Source organism: Rhinolophus hipposideros (genome assembly GCF_964194185.1).
Source record: "Rhinolophus hipposideros genome assembly, chromosome: 16".
In the NCBI taxonomy this organism is placed as follows: Eukaryota; Metazoa; Chordata; class Mammalia; order Chiroptera; family Rhinolophidae; genus Rhinolophus; species Rhinolophus hipposideros.
Window position 1 is genome coordinate 21,222,259 of NC_138062.1, and position 17,108 is coordinate 21,239,366.

Here is a 17,108-nt window from a genome sequence, read left to right on the forward strand (position 1 = left end):
GTGAAACTTACATTTGGGGAAAATAATGCCCTAAATGCTGTATAAACTGAGAAATGGAGAGAGCAAGGAGTGGCCCTGGTCCCACAGTTAAGGGGCTTCTGGGGTGATCATCATTTAGGTGATCGTTAATGGTGGTTTGAACTGAGATGCCTACAATATGCTCTTGGTAAAGTTTTCAAAAGTATCTTAGTCAATGTCAGACAGAGAAATCAAAGATAAAATTTGGGCTGCATTCTGTAGAATGAGATAGGTGTTCATAAAAATGGGTGGACTACCTTTCTGACACTTAGTGAAAGGACCACTGCAGGAGTGCTTTCTTCTTTGGGAAGGGATAAGGACAACTGTTTACCTGCCTTTGGGGATATATCTTGAGACCTTAGTGCTTTGCTTTGCCAGTAAGAGCTGAGGTGACACTAGACTTCAGTCCATTTTGTGAAACTCTTCTTCAATCATTTTGTCGATCTAGGACCTCAAACCCACATGCCCTGAGTCGTTTTCCTAAAACAGTCTTAAAAATGCAGTATGTTAGAAAAAAGCAGAAAAGGTCAGAAAATCTGAGGGAATAAGAGAAAATGAAGGCAGGGAGGGAAATATAAATCTTTGACAAATAAGAATGAAGAATAAAAGGTGCATATGGCAGGAGGTGCTATATATAGGTGGCATTTCCTCACAGACAGAGGCTCACACGTGTGTATACCTCCCTTTCTCCGTCATGACTATTGGAAGAAGAGTTATTTTTGTGGAAGAAGAGTATGGCAACTCAAAGAACCACATTGGAGCCATTTATGGAAGGGTCTTGGGAGCTGAAAAAGGTCCGTGATAAAAAGGAGCAATTGTGTTATAGAAGCCATTGGAGGGATCAGGCAGGTATGGGTGTAGGCACATCTTTAACATGGACCAAAAATGAAATTTTACTCTAAATTCAGAGTCAGGTTTCCAACGCTAGTTGAGACATTGGTGTCTGTGCTTGTTTATACTTGGTAAATCACAGATTTCCTTTGTGTATGTGTGTGTGTGTGTGTGTTTTAATAAAAAGGGCTTAAAGAGAAAAGAAATACCTCTAAAGCTTTTAAATGACAAATCTTACAAAACATTTTTTAATAATCTAAGTGTAAATGAGTCAAAAGATAATAAATTGAATTTCTCAAAATACCAAGCAAAAATAAAAAGCAAAACAAATATGTAATGAGCAGAAACAAATTGTTTCTATCAAATATTTCAAAATTTATCTGATAAATATGCAGAATGCCCCCAGCTCCAGTTGTGTTTACCTGTCTCAAGGTATAAAAGAAAAGAAAGGACCTCTCTATGATCCAAGAGACAAATGAAATCTAATTTACTTTGGATATATATTAATAAATATGTATTTAAGAGGATAATTCAGTTCTAGTGGTTTAGACTGCTTAAGTGTACTTGTTTTACTCCACTGAGAAACTCTGTGGTTTACTCAGCAAGTTCAGAAGGGCTCATTTTTGATACAATTGGCCTTTAGAAAACTGACCCTCCCCCACCTCTCCCACCACCCCTTGGTCACCATATTCACATTCTAACTCTAGCATATGGGAGAGATTGGCAGCGCTGGTAGTCTGGGCTTTGGGGCCATAGGGGCAGCTGGTATTAGGGGAAAAATGCTGAAATTCTCAGGCTGGCATTTTAGAATAATTGCAATTGTGAATGGTTATCTCAGGCAGTATTAAGGCAGATTTGCCTCTAGTAATATTACCTCTTCTTTTTTATGCCTGGAAAATTCAGGAAGTTGCTTACTTTTCACCTCAGATAATCACCTTTTGCACATTTCTTTTTCATAGTCTACTGAGGCAGATTCTGTTAGAAACTGTGCCCTAAAAGGCATTCACAGGCTGGTGTTGACCAAGTGCTTATATATATTAGTTGGTCCATCTGCAAATTATAGTAGGACCAGATTCTCTCTCTTGTCTCATTGAATGAAGAAAAAAAAAGTATCTGAAGATAGGAAAATCACAGAAAAAATGTATGGACCAATATAGTTTTCTCCATCTTGTCCATTTCCTTGACATAGTATTATATTTATGAATGATTTTATTGTTTGAATGCAGAATGCTTTTCTCACCATACTGTCTTACCTTAGGAATTCTAATCTATTTTGTAGAAAGTCATCTAACTTGGGGGAATTTTCTGATAGCACAGGAGCCTCTGTTTCTTGGTTGTTCCTGAATTTTCAAAATGTATTTGTGTTGTGTTGCCTAAAGACAGAGAAGAATAAAGATTCCTGAGGGAGAATTTATCAATATGGGAGAACCCTTCCCGGATGTAGGATCTAGAAAGTTGATGCTATAATATAGTTGGAAATCACTCTTAGAAGATTAAGGGAAATCATGGCCCACATTAAGTGAAGTAAAATACCAACAGTGCAGGACAGACAATAAGCAAGGGATCAAAAGGCTCAGGGAAGTAGATATACTGCTTAAGTATGGAAAACCTGCCTGATGACTACATTCTAAGAAAATTCCCTTAGGACACTCCATTTATCAAAGCAGTAAGGAATGCTTTGGCAAGAAGCTCCAACATCATAGTGAAGCTCTGTGGTGCTCTGCTCTGTAGCCCAGAGGTGATGGTAGGAGCTGACTTAACAAAATTGGGCTCCCTGACAGCAGTGGGAATGACAAAATCCTGAAATAATATAGACTAATTATTAGATGTCAAAAGTCAGTTGGGCACATTTACTGTAATGAGCAGCAAGGCTGGAGTAGTAGCTGGGAGACCTGAGATGCAGAGAGCTCTTGGAGATGGTTAACAGAATATGGCACCTCTAGGGGCAATATAGATGGGAAGCCAGCAAGATATTCCTCAATCTACACAATTAAAATAAATCAAGAGTAGATCATCAGCAGGCTAGGCAACTTCCCCAATAAAATATTCAAATCCTTTACCCTTTTTCTGGATCTGAACCAGCTGATCAAGACATAACCCATTCACTACTGGAGAGACTAGATCCCCAGAAGGAAGGACATAGCAAGATCATGACAAGTGCATATGGAAATAATTCCCCCAGCACTTCTGCAAAGCAAATCTATGGGCATTTACTTAATAACTATACACTGAAGGTAGGGAATTCCCAAATATCTTGAAGCGTGTTGGATACAGAGCCTATGGGAAATAGATAACAAAGTTCAAGGCCAGATTTAGCTCAAGAGGTCTAAAGACCCACCCACTGATTATTTCCCCAGTCTCTGAAAATATAATTGTATGTAGTGGGAGAAAGCCCCCATTGGTGCCTAAACCTGTGGGGTAAGAGCAACCATAATGAGGAATGCCAAGTAAAAGTTTCAGCAATAGCCTCTCATCCTCAACTTTCCTTCTTCGGATGGAATTTCCCATTTCCCCAGATTCTGGGAGTGCTGAAGCTCGCCATGCAAAGCTGAGTTCCCAATCCTCAAGAAATGAGTCATTCCTTCCCAGGGGAGCTTGAATCAAGTCATTTGATGAGAAAGATATAAAGGTTGACTTCCTTTGTCCAATTTCTGAAACTCTGCTGTCAACATTCGCAACTCTAGAGCACCCCATGAGATTGACTGAGGTCTTCCTGGTACCCACCTTTTCTCCCTGCCCGGTCCTACTTTTTTATTGTTCCACAGGTGGTAATGCTCACAGTACTCCCAAAAAACTTTGCACATGCAAATCTACGTCCTCTCAGAGTCCACTTCCAAGGGACAACATCATCCTTTCCTTTTTCAAAATAAAAGTATTGTGGGATTTGCCCAGCCAAATAAGCTCATCAGTTTATTTTGGTCAACTCATCCAAAGTGTTAGGTATACTAAGTGATCATTTGTCTGTGGCCTTCTTAATATAAAAAATAACCTTGATTTGGTGGTCACTTGGGAAATAAGCTGATTCTTTTATTTGGGATCAGCCTACCATTCCTATCACAATTTAATATAAAAAAATCAAAGTACAGAGGTGGTTCTTTCTTTGGGGAGAATTACCTACCTCCCTTCCATTGTTGTGAGTTAAGACTTGCCTTGAGCCACACCATCCTGATTCTCGTGGGTTATTAAATGCAAAATGCTAAGAACCTTAGTTGAAATCCTCAACATATGAAATGCTTCGTTTTTCCCTTCTCCATAGTCATTAAATTATTGTTTTTATAATAGTAAATCAAGGACAATTTCACTTCTCATTTTGATATTTTAAATCAACGTCAATTTAAAATAATAAGGTTCAGATTGGCTTTCATCCATTTCTTTCAGAGACTTTAAAGCCTTACAACTTAAAAGGTGTAAAAACCCGTACTTGGAAAAGGTACTAATATTTACCAAATATCTACTTTGTGCCCACCATTGGGCTTGGTGCATTCATATGCATTCCTGCATTTAATCTTCATAGCCATCATGTATTATAATTATTCTTCCCATTGTATAAAAAGTTGCGGGGTAAACTGATTTGGCTAAAGTCAGAAAGTTCATCAGCTGAATAATTAAGGTTCTAAATCCCAGGTCCTACATCCAAATTCAAAGTTTTTTCCACAGCTAATTTGACTGTTGTACTTTGTGACTAAAACCCATTTCCTCTTCATAGCATTTTTTAAAATCTTAAAAATTGTATCATGCTTACCAGAAATATTGTGATCTTACAGATAGTTAGACTCTACTGAATTTTTATTTTATTTTCCAAAAATCACAGAGAAATTTGTGGGATGATTGAGAAGAGAAATCCCTGTTTGTTTTGTTTGTTTGTTTGTTTTTTTGCCTCTGAAAACTAGACTATACCATTATTTTCCTTTTTAATTTAGTCTGAATTTGGAAACTATTTTCACTTGTACAGAATGAGAATTTTGTGTTTAACATACAATTAATTGTGCCTTATGTGTGTAGCAGGTGTGAGTTTGTGCTTGTTTGCATATTTAATTTGTATGGCATGTATTATTGCCTCCTGGAAGTGAATTAATAGAGTATTAGAGTGGTTTAGAAATGTTTAATGTATTTGGAGAATTATTCTCTGCCTATTTCACCAGTAGGTTTAAGGACACAAGAGTGATGGGGCAAAACAATGTTTTCCCTAAATAAATATGAAATCAATGACAATGACTGTTTCAGACAATGACTGTATAGGAGGAAGGGTAGAACACTTCCACCTTCTATTGTTGTCTATACATTAGATATAGTTGACCCTACCCTGAATTGAGTGGTAATCAAAAGAATAACTTGAAAAAGTAAATTCTTCTGCTTTCTCATTTTAGTTACAAGAAATCCTTCTGAGAGAGCTAGCAGAGTACAATAGTTTAGCACAGCCTAGATAAGGGGCCCTCATTTTAGTAAAATAAATATCTGGGAGGAGATAAATAAGTGATTCTAGAAAGTATTGAGAAGTAATTGTATGTGTTGCCTTAAGTCAAGAACAGAATTTTATCAGCAACAAGCATCTCAGGTTTATTTTGCACTCTGGAGAAGAAAACCAGGGAGGGCATCATATTATTAATGTCAGTACATCCAGAGCAACTCTCATTGGTTCGAGGTCTGGAGCAACTACTCAGGGTGCATTAGACTGTGGTCCATCAGAGAGCATTTTCTGCTCATTATTACTAATGCTTCGTTTTAGTATCTTGAGGTCAGTGTGTTTCTGTGTTGGGAAAACTCTAGGCTACCTAATACAGTCTATTTTGACACTGATCCAAGAAGGTGACACAAAAATCTGACTCAGTGCTCTCACGAAGAGTTAATCTTACACAAAAACGCAGTTGTTCTGTCAGTGCAAAACCTTTAAAGCTATGATGTCCTGAAGTTAAACTACTGGAGTGAGAAGAAGTCATTTTTGTGTGTTTACGTTATAATTTCTAAATGCTTAACATGCCTGATCACTTCTTGCTCTTAAAATGAACATGTTCTTTGATAAATTGCTTGAGTATCCAGGCATATAAATTGAAAAGATTTAGATTGTTGACACTGTGTATAGCATATAACCTTACTGTCATATGCCAAGCAGGTTCTTCAACATTATGTCCTTCCAGGAAGATTGCTGAAAATTAACATAGACAAACTAGAAACTGTTGAGCTATCATTGAACAGGTGAACAAAATCATAAAGGTTTACTTTATACACAACACACACGCACACACAGCCATTAAATAATATGTACTTTCTGAAGCATTTGTGAGGTCTAAAGGAAGGTACGGACATAACTATAGATGGTGGTAGTGGTGGGAGAGATAAAGCCACAGTGCCAATTGTCTTTATCAGGTCTATCAATTATCTTTATCAACCCCATCACCCCATTATGTAATTCACAGAGATCTGTAGATATATCTGTATAGATTGGCTTTGGTTTATCTATAGAGACAGATGTTATCATTTAAGTTGAACCCAGTACATCATACATTCATAAAAGCCAGATGGATGACACTGCTTACTGGGAATTTAGTGCCTGTCTATAAAGGCCAGATGGGTGCCGCTTCACAAAAAGGTTTATATTAGCCAGCTATGGCTGTACTCCAAAGAGGAATGAAATGTTCTCAATCCTCCAAAGAATTTCTCCACTCTTTGTCTCCTGTTGTAATTGTCTGCAGAACCTTTCAGGACTGAGACTTACCATTGATGTAATCATATGCATTCTATATCTAAAGATAGTTATTGCTCCGTTGGTAGTACATAAAAAAGATAAGGAGCTTCGTAACCACTTGAGCAAAGAAAATAAACCAGTCACATTATAATAGGATTTTATGCTGGATTTTTCTTCCATTTATAAATGGTTTTGAGTCTATAGATGTAGCTAAAAATATGTCAAAATGTACAAGAGATTTCTTTGATGGAAAACACCCAAAATCCATTCGCGTCACCTGTACTAACGCACAAGTTTCCAAAACCTTGTGGTGACTGAAGATCAAGCTAAGGCTGAATAGAGACTGAATTGATATTCCATCTTTACATGGTTTCCTCATAAAACATTTATGTTTGTGACTCTTGGTCTTTGCTGACTTGGTTGACGGAATTGATTATGCTTGGTTTCTTAAACTTTTAGTCTCATAACTAGCTTGCTTCTAGTACAATATTATGATTACGAAAAAAATCCTAGATTTACAAGAGACTCTTTAAATTCAAGAGAGAACCATCTCAAGGCTTTGAAAATATTCACATTTACAAATATCACAATCATAAATTATTTTCCCATGAAACCTTTTATATGCTAAGACTCATACCTTTCTTAGATTGTTTCACATTCTCTTCCATTGCTGCCTCTAGAAGTAGCAATTCCCTCTCATTGGAGGATTATTTCTTCACAGGGAAACAAGACTCGTGTCACCTCATGACTTTTATTGTGTACATTGTGACAATTAGAGAATAACAGATCTTAGTTAGCTATGGACAATGAGGTCAGTAGCTTCCAGCTCAAATTCGTCAGTGTTACTACTGGTGAAAACATGGATGATAAGTCTGTAAATGCTAAAAGCTTATGGTGTTGCCTAGCCCAACACACCTGCACATGATAAAGCTTCTAAGGCTTTGGAGACAGATGGATGTTTAATGTAGCTGAGCAGAGGAATGAAACATTTCAATTAAGGAAAGGGAAAACATGAATCTCTCCCCATCATCGGGGTCTTTACTGTCTTCAAATTTCTCTAGATAATTCACTATAGTTTCTCTTCACACAAAGTTTGAGAAATACTGAGCTAAACAGCAAATGGAACATGGCCTCAAATTTCAGGTCTCAGGGCCAAGGGTTCAGAGTGGATATTGCTGGGGTTATTCAGTGAGAAAGCTCAGAGCAGAAAGGACAGAGATGTATAATCAATCCACACTGCTCAGGGGCCAGCAAACTATAAAGATGGACAGTCATCTAAGGCACCACACTTGGGTCTTCTAGTTTTCCAAGTAGTAGGGTTTCTTTGCAAGTTAGAGCACAATATTATGGTTTTCTTGAAGAGTGAATGTGGCTCCATTGCTATCCCCTCCCCCAATCAGGAAGAAGAATCTATGGCCCTTGCAATAATTCCATAGTCTGACTACTGAGATAGGGTCTAAAGAGTAAAAGACTTGAGCTCCAGCACTGCCATGTTGGCAAGACACCGTTTATTGTAGTGCACTTAGGGTAATATATGAGTAAGACAGTGGGACCAGATCTCTGAGATTCTGTGAATCTGAACTCATTAATGGTTTTTTACAGTTAGAAATAAAAAACTATAAAATATTAGAAATTGCTGTAGTCCACCACTATGGACATTTTTCTCCCTAAATAAAAGGACTCAGCTTTATAGATAAAACAATATGTCTTTTATGATATTTTATAAAGTGTTGTTATTAATTGCATAAACATATGTAGTTATTAAAATTTAGTTGCTTTATAATTAATAGTAAGTTCTTAATTGGACTGACAAAATTTTCCTTACTACATTTAATACTAATTTTAATGACAGTAATATTTGTAAAACTTACAGCAAATTTGGATGCACTAGAAAAGGTTCAGAGTCATGTAAATAAGAGGGCTTAAAATGAAGTTCAGGAGAATTATAATTAGGGTTTTTTTGTTTATTTGTTTTTGTTTCATTTTTCAGCGTGAGGACGATAAGCTGTGATTATATCGATACTTATTCAAATATCTGGATAAAATGGTACTATTTGGAAACCATAAGAACACTTTGTCTGTAACAATCTGGATATTTAGGTTCTGAGGTAGACTTCTAAGAGCTGATTCTAAAGTTCAAGGGCTTTAGAAGTAATTATTACAAAAGCAAAATTAAAATAGGCACTTGATTTTTCTTGTTTGATTTGTATGGCTTGTTATTTCTCTAGACTGTATGTAAACATGGGTAAAGCGAATATTATAATTTTTTTTTGCCAATTCTTACTTGACCTTTACTGGATTTTAATCACACAGTCAGATCAAAATTAACCAAATTTTAAGGGCTTACATTTGGCTCCAAATTCATGACAGACACATTTACAGACTTTTCCTAATGTTCTAAATAATTATTGCTAATTTGCTATTGTATCTGAAGCAGATGTATAGCATTGATAGCAACACCAAAGGGATGTTTTAGTTTATTAGAATGTTTATAGCCTCTTCAAGGCTGGTACCTAAATCCAAACTAGGACAGTGGTCTGTGAATTAGTTTCTATTTTCAAAGGTAGAGTTGCTATGGATATTTAAACAGGATTTGACTGAAAAAGAAAGTTCTCTGGCTAAATCAAAGCATTAAAACATTTAGTGAAGTTTAGATTTCATTTCACTTTCCAAACTTGCAAATGAATTTCCTCAAGCATGAAAGGCAGAAGATGAGAAGGCTGGAAAGAATGTAGTCACTGTAAAGCGAAGAAGCACAGTCCCTGATTTCTGTGTAATTGCCACTATTCCATTTCAATCTTTATTTCCAAAGTCTGATCATGATTTCTTTTGTGGTCATCTGCAAGTAAAAATGTCAAACTGATACCAAAGAGCCACTAAGCTGTTCTAATAGTTGGATGTCAAACAATTCATTTTGGCTCAAGAGACTGGTGCAGAACTTGACAAAGAAACCAAGGCAATTCCTTTTCCACAATTTTGTCCCAAGAAGCTCTGTCAAAGCTGAAATTGATTGAGATGTCCCAGACAACACCGGCACTATGAAAAGTGGACTCAGCAAATGGTCCTTCATCCTCTGACCAAATCTGGTCTAGAGCATCTTAATCAGAGATACAGAGAGGGGATGAGGAAAAATCCAGGCTAAATCTCTGGTAGAACAACAGCGTTTATCTCATTCATCTTTGGTTTTAAGTAGACTGACAGCTCTGATGAAGTTTAAGTTGGTGTTATCTTTTGTATGACACCTTCCTCAAGGGAAGGTCCTTAGTAAGCAGGGTGTGGGGAAAAACAATGTAAGCTATAACATGTACCTTTGGAGGCTCTCTGGCCATATATCAGCTTTCTATCATGTGTGTTCCATTTCTTATCAGTTTTAGTAGACAGTGCTTTTCTTTAGACTGAAAATGAATGCTTTGTAGGTGGTTTAATAGGACTTGTAAATTAACTCTTACAGTTGATCGGAAAAATATAGCAGAAAAGAACAGAGAAACTTAGAGGAGTGGGTAGTCTCCTTCATTGGGGCCTAAAAATACAAGAGGAGAGAGGATATTGAGTTATGATATATGAAGGCTACCAGCTACAATACTCACAAAAAATGACCTTGGCAAACACCAGTGACTCCTAGTGGTGTGCTACAGGTGAAATGATATATCAAGAGGAATCCTGGACCGCAAAACCACCCCCAAAGATATACAACACGAGTAATACTGGTCTGAATTTTCAATACAGCCTCACCAGAAATCCTACGAAAGGGATGATGGTTTTATAAAATGAGTTCAAATTCACATGGAAGAACAAGAAAATGATTAGATTGTTTTTGATAGATTCATGAAAATAATGAGAAAAGCAATACATCTAGGCAAAATACAATGCATATATTTCGGTCTTAGCACTGTAGCTTTCTTTATCCCTGGTTCTCTAGAAAACGGAATCTGCGATGAAGCTTACATACCGGTACTAAGGCACAATCTCAGAGCAGTGGGTTCACAGAGGATAAAAGGAAAGTGAGGCAGGGAAGGACAGAATGGAGACACAAAAAGGTGCATAACCAAGCTGGCCATAGCTTCATAAGAAACACAATGGATGACTTGGTTCACAGTGTTTTGAAGACGGGCGCTGCCTCAGAACAAGGTCTTACAGACGTTTTCTGTCAAGGACCAACTATGTTAGACTTTGCAGGGCGTATGTTCTGTCACAATTACTCAACTCTGTTGTGTAGCATGAAAGTTGTCATAAACAATAAGTAAATGAATGGGCTTGGCTAATAAAACTTTACAAAAAGAAGAGGCAGGCCAGATTGGCTCTTTGACTGGAGTTTGACAATGCCTGTCTTAGAGGTAAAAGGAAAAGGAATTTACTCGACCTTTCTTTCCTATCTTTTTTCTCTCATTGTTTAAGTGCTCACCACGAGGCATTCATCATTCTGGATTGCCACCTGCCCCTTCAGGTAATCACTGAAGAAATAGATTCTACACATCACAGTGTGGTGTATCATTTGAGCTTGGAAATAAATGTTGAAGGAGTTATTGCTTTCATAGGTCCATTCAGGTTGTACCTGCTTCCAAGAAGCACTGTGACCACCACCATTGTAGCAAGGCTGAGATGCTGCTGCTGGTGGATAAGGGGCAACAGCGGAAGCTCAGGCTATCTACTTAAATCAGCAGCCATGGGTGGGTGACTGGGCCCTTGTGGGGGAGGGCAGCTGATCTCATCCGGGAAACTACCTAAACCGAGTCTGGTAATGCGTCCTATTCAAATAAGAATTAAAACTCTTCATAAAGCAAATATAAGTGACAAGTGCTGATTGAAACATATCTGACCTATGTGCTTTGCTTTAAAAATTGTTAAATTACCATCACTGAAGGATTTTCCTCATTTCTTAATGATTAAGCCTTAAATGGCTACTGAGAAAATGGAGATATAACCGATATTTGAAGATAATATCCAAAAAGACATAGCTGTCCTCGCAGGAGTCCCCTGGGGCTGTTATACTCAGCAGAAGAGTTAGTTGATGAGATGCCCGTGGGAGAGCTGGTCCTATGTGTCACACAGAAGTGGGCCCAACTCAGGTATTGCTGTCAGAGAGCCTGGATTTAAATCCTGGTTTTACCTCAGGGATCAGTGTGACTTGGGGCAAGTTACTTCATCCCTTTCTGAACCTGTTTCCTTGTTTATAAACTAGAAAATTAGTACCCATGTCTGGGAGGATTAAAATAGCATGATAAGTAAACTGACAAGTACAACGCCTGGCACACAGAGGCATTTCATAAATGGTAGCTATTAGCTACTTTGTGTATATGCAAAGGCTACTCTCACACAACGTGAGCCTCTTAAAGGGAGCTTCCTGTTGATGTAGTTGGTCTCCATTCCCATCTTTACCACGTACTATTGTAAATTTGCATCAGAGGTGACTTCATCTCTGGGAGCTTCATGTTTTCCATCTGTCAAATAAGCATATTTATAGCTACCTATAAGCTTTCATTGGAGCATAAATGATTTAATAGGTGTATGAAGTAACCTATACAGTGTTTCACGTATAGTAGGATGTAGTTCAATAAGAGGTACTATTATTACAATTATAATTCATAATTGATCTCATATAACATGAAACATTCAGTGTTTAGTGTCTGTCTTTTCTCAATAGGCTCCCATACAGATGTAATGGGTCATGAGCCAAATAGCTAAATCTGTGGATGTGTATTTTTCTATTCTAACCCTGTACCATTATGAGCACTGTACCATGTAGTGGGCTAAACAGCATTTTGAAATTATAGAGGATCTGACCTTTCATGTAACTTTCACATGATGATGCTGTGAAAGTGGGAAAAGAAGAGTAAAAGCTCACCTGTTTTGAGAACCAACTACCTCCTGAACACTGTACGGGGTTTGTTTTCCATATAGTAGTTAGCTAATCACTAGAACAATCATATGGGTCGGCACTGTTCCTATCATTTCCAGTTTCCTGATGCTTGGAGAGCTTATGGAACTTCCCCAAATCTAAAGAGCTGTTCCATGCCCACCTGAGACCCCAAGCTGCCCAGGACCACAGCCCTTGCTTTTTACCTATTCTACACTAAGCTTCTGAATGAGAGTAGAAGTCACAAAAAATTTCCTGTTCTTCCTGAGCCATAAACTTGATTTGTGACTTTGAGCAAATCCTATATATTTTCTTTTTTTTAAAGAATTATTTCCTTTTTTCCATTATAGCTGACATTTAATATTATTTTATATTAGTTTCAGACATACAACATAGTGGTTAGATATTTATATGATTTATGCAGTGATCCCCTCGATTAGTCTAGTACCCACATACATAGTTGTCACAACATTATTGACTATGTTCTCTATTCCGTACTTTACATCTCCATGACTATTCTGTAACTACTAATTTGTATTTCTTAATCCTTTCATCTTTCTCACACAACACCCCAACCCCCCCCCCGCACCTCTGGCAACCATCAGTTTGTTCTTTGTATCTATGAATCTGTTTCTGTTTCGTTCATTTATTTTGTTTTTTAGATTCCATACGGTATTTGTCTTTCTCAGTCTGACTTATTTCACGTAGCATAATATCCTCTAGGTCCACCCATGTTGTCTCAGATGGTAAGATTCCATTCTTTTTTTATGGCTGAGTAATATTCTATTGTGTATATGTACCAAATCTTCTTTATCCGGTTGTCTATTGATGAGCACCTGAGTTGCTTCCATATCTTGGCTATTATAAATAGTGCTGCATTGAACACAGTGGTGCCTATAGATTTTTTCAAATGATTTTTTTTTTTTTTTTGGATTTCATTGGATAAATACCCAGGAGTAGAATTGCAGCGTCATAGGGTAATTCTATTTTTAATTTTTTGAGGAAACTCAAACCATTTTCCATAGTGACTGCACCAATTTGTAATCCCACTAACAGTGTATGAAGGTTCCGTTTTCTCCACAACCTTGCCAACACTTGCTGTTTGTTGATTTATCGATGATAGCCATTCTGACAGGTGCGAAGTGATATCTCATTGTGGTTTTAATTTGCATTTCTTTGATGATTAGTGATGTTGAGCATCTTTTCATATGTCTACAGGCCATGTGGATGTCCTCTTTGGAGAAATGTCTATTTAGGACCTCTGGCCATTTTTTCCCCATTGGATTGTTTGTTTTTCTGGTGTTGTGTTGTATGAGTTTTTTATGAATTTTGGATATTAACCACTTATCAGATGTACCATCAGCAAGTATCTTCTCCCATTCAGTAGGTTGTCTTTTCATTTTGTTTGTGGTTTCCTTTGCTGGGCAAAAACATTTTAGTTTGATATAGTCCCATTTTTTTTTCTTTTGTTTCCCTTGCCCAAGATAGATCAGAAAAAAAAAATATTACTAAGAGCAATGTCAGAAGACTTTACTGCCTATATATTCTACTAGGAGTTTTATGGTTTCAGGTCTTACATTTAATTCTTCAATCCATTTTGAGTTTATTCTTGTATATGGTGCAAGAATGTGGCCCAGTTTCATTTTTTTTTGCATGTTTCTGTTTAGTTTTCCCAACACAATTTATTGAATAAACTATCGTTATCCCACTGTATATTCTTGCCTCTTTTGTCATAAACTAAATGACCACATAGGCATGGGTTTATTTCTGGTCTCTGTATTCTATTCCATTGATCTATGTGTCTGTTTTTATGCCAGTACCATGCTGTTTTGATTACTATAACCTTGTAATATGGTTTCATATACATTTTCAAGCCTCAGTTTCCTAATCTCTAAAATGAGGTTGGTTGTATTACTTGAATTTTAAATTTGCTCCAGATCTAAAGTTCTGTATATATTGATTAGAAGAAATTAACATAATGATGATAAGTGTATCTGAGGTTAGAAATGGGTGGGGCTCAGATATTATTGGAGAAGGGGGATAGATAAGGTATGCTCCCCTTTCTTCTCATCTCTTCCCTTGTAGCTGGAAGTACATATGCCCTCAGACAAGCTAATGCTTTTCAAACATAAGCTAGATTATAGCACTCCAATATCTTTGCATCTCATCCAAGTGAAAAGTCCTTGCAATGGCCTATCAGGCTCTACCTGGTCTTCCTGTCACCCCTCTATCTCTCTGCCTCACCTCCTGCTCTGGCCCTTGCTTACTCTACTTCACCACGTTGGCTCCTTTGCTGATTCTGGAACACACCAGGCACACTCCTGGCTCAGACTATCCCAATTGTGACTGTATATCCTCAAGACTGGGCCATCCACCTGCCTGGGGTCTTTGAGGAAATAACAACTGCCCCATAGGGCCTTTCTGGACCACTTGTTTCAAATCAAAGTCCCATCCTTCTCCAACAATCCCTGTATCACCCGCTGTTTCATTCTCTCCATAGCACTTATATTGTCTAATAAATAACACCTTTGACTTCTTTATTTTTATCAAATGCATATCTCCTCTTCTGTAGAGTGGGGAAAGATTTCATCTTTATTGGTCACTGCTGGATCCCCTAGGCATTGAACAATCCTAGCACATTTTTGAATGAGTCAAAAATCAGCATTTGAAAAGTATAGAAAAAAGCCATATACAGATTACTGTTGCTAGTTAATTTTGCAAAATACAATATTTATCTTAATTATTCACAATCTCTAATGGATATCCAAGTAAATTTGGGGTGAAGATTGAAAAGCCTTTGTAGAAGGATGCCAAATGAAGAATTATCTGCAGATTACAGTTTTTCTATTAAAAAATGCTCAAAACTAATTATAATTTATGTACAAGCAAATGCTTAAAATTCAGTTTACATATTCAGTGGAAGTTGTATATCATGGCTATCAAAATCATTAAAACATCTTTAAACTAATTAACATGTATTACAGACAACTTCATATTGCCAAAAAAAAAAAAAAAAAGAGAGAGAGAGAGAGACAGTCATCAGAATTTTTTTAAGTTAAATTGTTTCAAAATGATCTTGGTTTGTTGCCAAAACCAGTATTGGGAAACTGTTTTGTTAAGATTTCTAATAGTACTTCTGAGTATTTTAACCAGTGCTCCCTAAACTTTAATATGTAAATAAATCCTTCCAGGTTTTGTTAAAAAGCAGGCCTGATTCAGGTCTGGGGCAGTACCTGAGATTCTCCTCCATACCTACAAGTCATAAAGGAGATACTGATGCTAGGCCTTAGACCATCTGGAGTGGAGCCAAGTTTCTAGTGCATCTGCCTTCTACTAATATTACCATTATGGGGTCAAATGAACTTGTAATAGGAGAGACTTTCTCCCCAGGAGAAGCTTCACTGATATATTGACCAACTGGTATCATTTAGTACTGGAATGAAAGAGAAACACTTGCTGTTACAGCCATCACTTCAGCTAGAGAAACAAGTGGGAGAGGACTGATTCACAAGCAGTGGGTACCTCTGGAGTCTAAGAAGTCGTAAGGCATTCTGACTCTCCTTTATGAGCAGAACTTACGTCATTGCTGTATCCTAGTCTCAAACAGGTTTCTGTTTTTTTAAAACTGTCCCTTGTACTTACTTTAAAGCTCTATTTCTTTTGTTTTCTAATAACACAGCAGAGAGGGGAAAAGGACTGAACATTTTTGTCCCTAAAATACGCAGTGAAATTGAATAAGGGGTTGGAAGGGGGAAGAACAACCACAGATTTATTTTTTAACATGGCAGGCTTAGAAACTGCACAGAAAATAACAGAGTTCCTTCTTTTTGCCATTGCTTTCATTAGAACTTTGGGGGAAAGGTATACACATATTCAAGTGGTTTTACACACTCAATTTTGCAGGTAGAACGCAGCTTAAAGGTGGACTGACCCATATTGTGGTAGTAATTCTGTTGGATAAACATCTCCCACTAGTCACCTCCCCAGAAGGAGTTCTGTTTGAAGTGGGCGTACCAAAACTTCCTTGGTAGTGGTTATTGACAGCACCCAGAAACCTATTCTCATCTTGATTTGGGATTAACAGTAAAATATGAGAGGACAGCAGGGTAAGATTTGTCTTTCTGTGTCCAGGGATCACCATTGCTGGCATTCTGAAGGGGATAGTTAATTCAAATACATCTTCAAGCAACCATGAAATTTATGAAAAGCAACGTTTTCTTTTGTTGTTGTTTTTTGTTTTTAAATTCGGTAGAGAACACTTTTAATCAAATTACTCCATCTTGTCTTCTTCCTGACTTCTGGTACACACTTTTGAGCAAATCAAATGTAAATACCAGACCATACCATTATGATAAAAAGAGAGGTAACATATAATCTCCCTACCTGCTTCTAGGTTGAGTGGCACCAAAATCATACTGAATTCACTGAATTGTGCAGTCTCAGATTCCTCCCTTTTCCATGCTGTGAGAAGAGAGGCTAATGGTTTCCTATCCCTAATGTAATTAGGGTAATATTCTATACCTGGGGAGCATCTTCTGAGAGTAGAATACCCTCAGCCTTTCTCATCTCTCCAGTCATCCCCCCAGTCTCTTTCAGGAATACCTAAGATCTTAATTTTATCCGCTCCTTTAGGCAACAGCATAAGTTGAAACAAATTATTCCCTCCTTTTTTTCACCTGCAAAACTCATCCAGTGACAAATGGGATATGATATTTTTTCCCC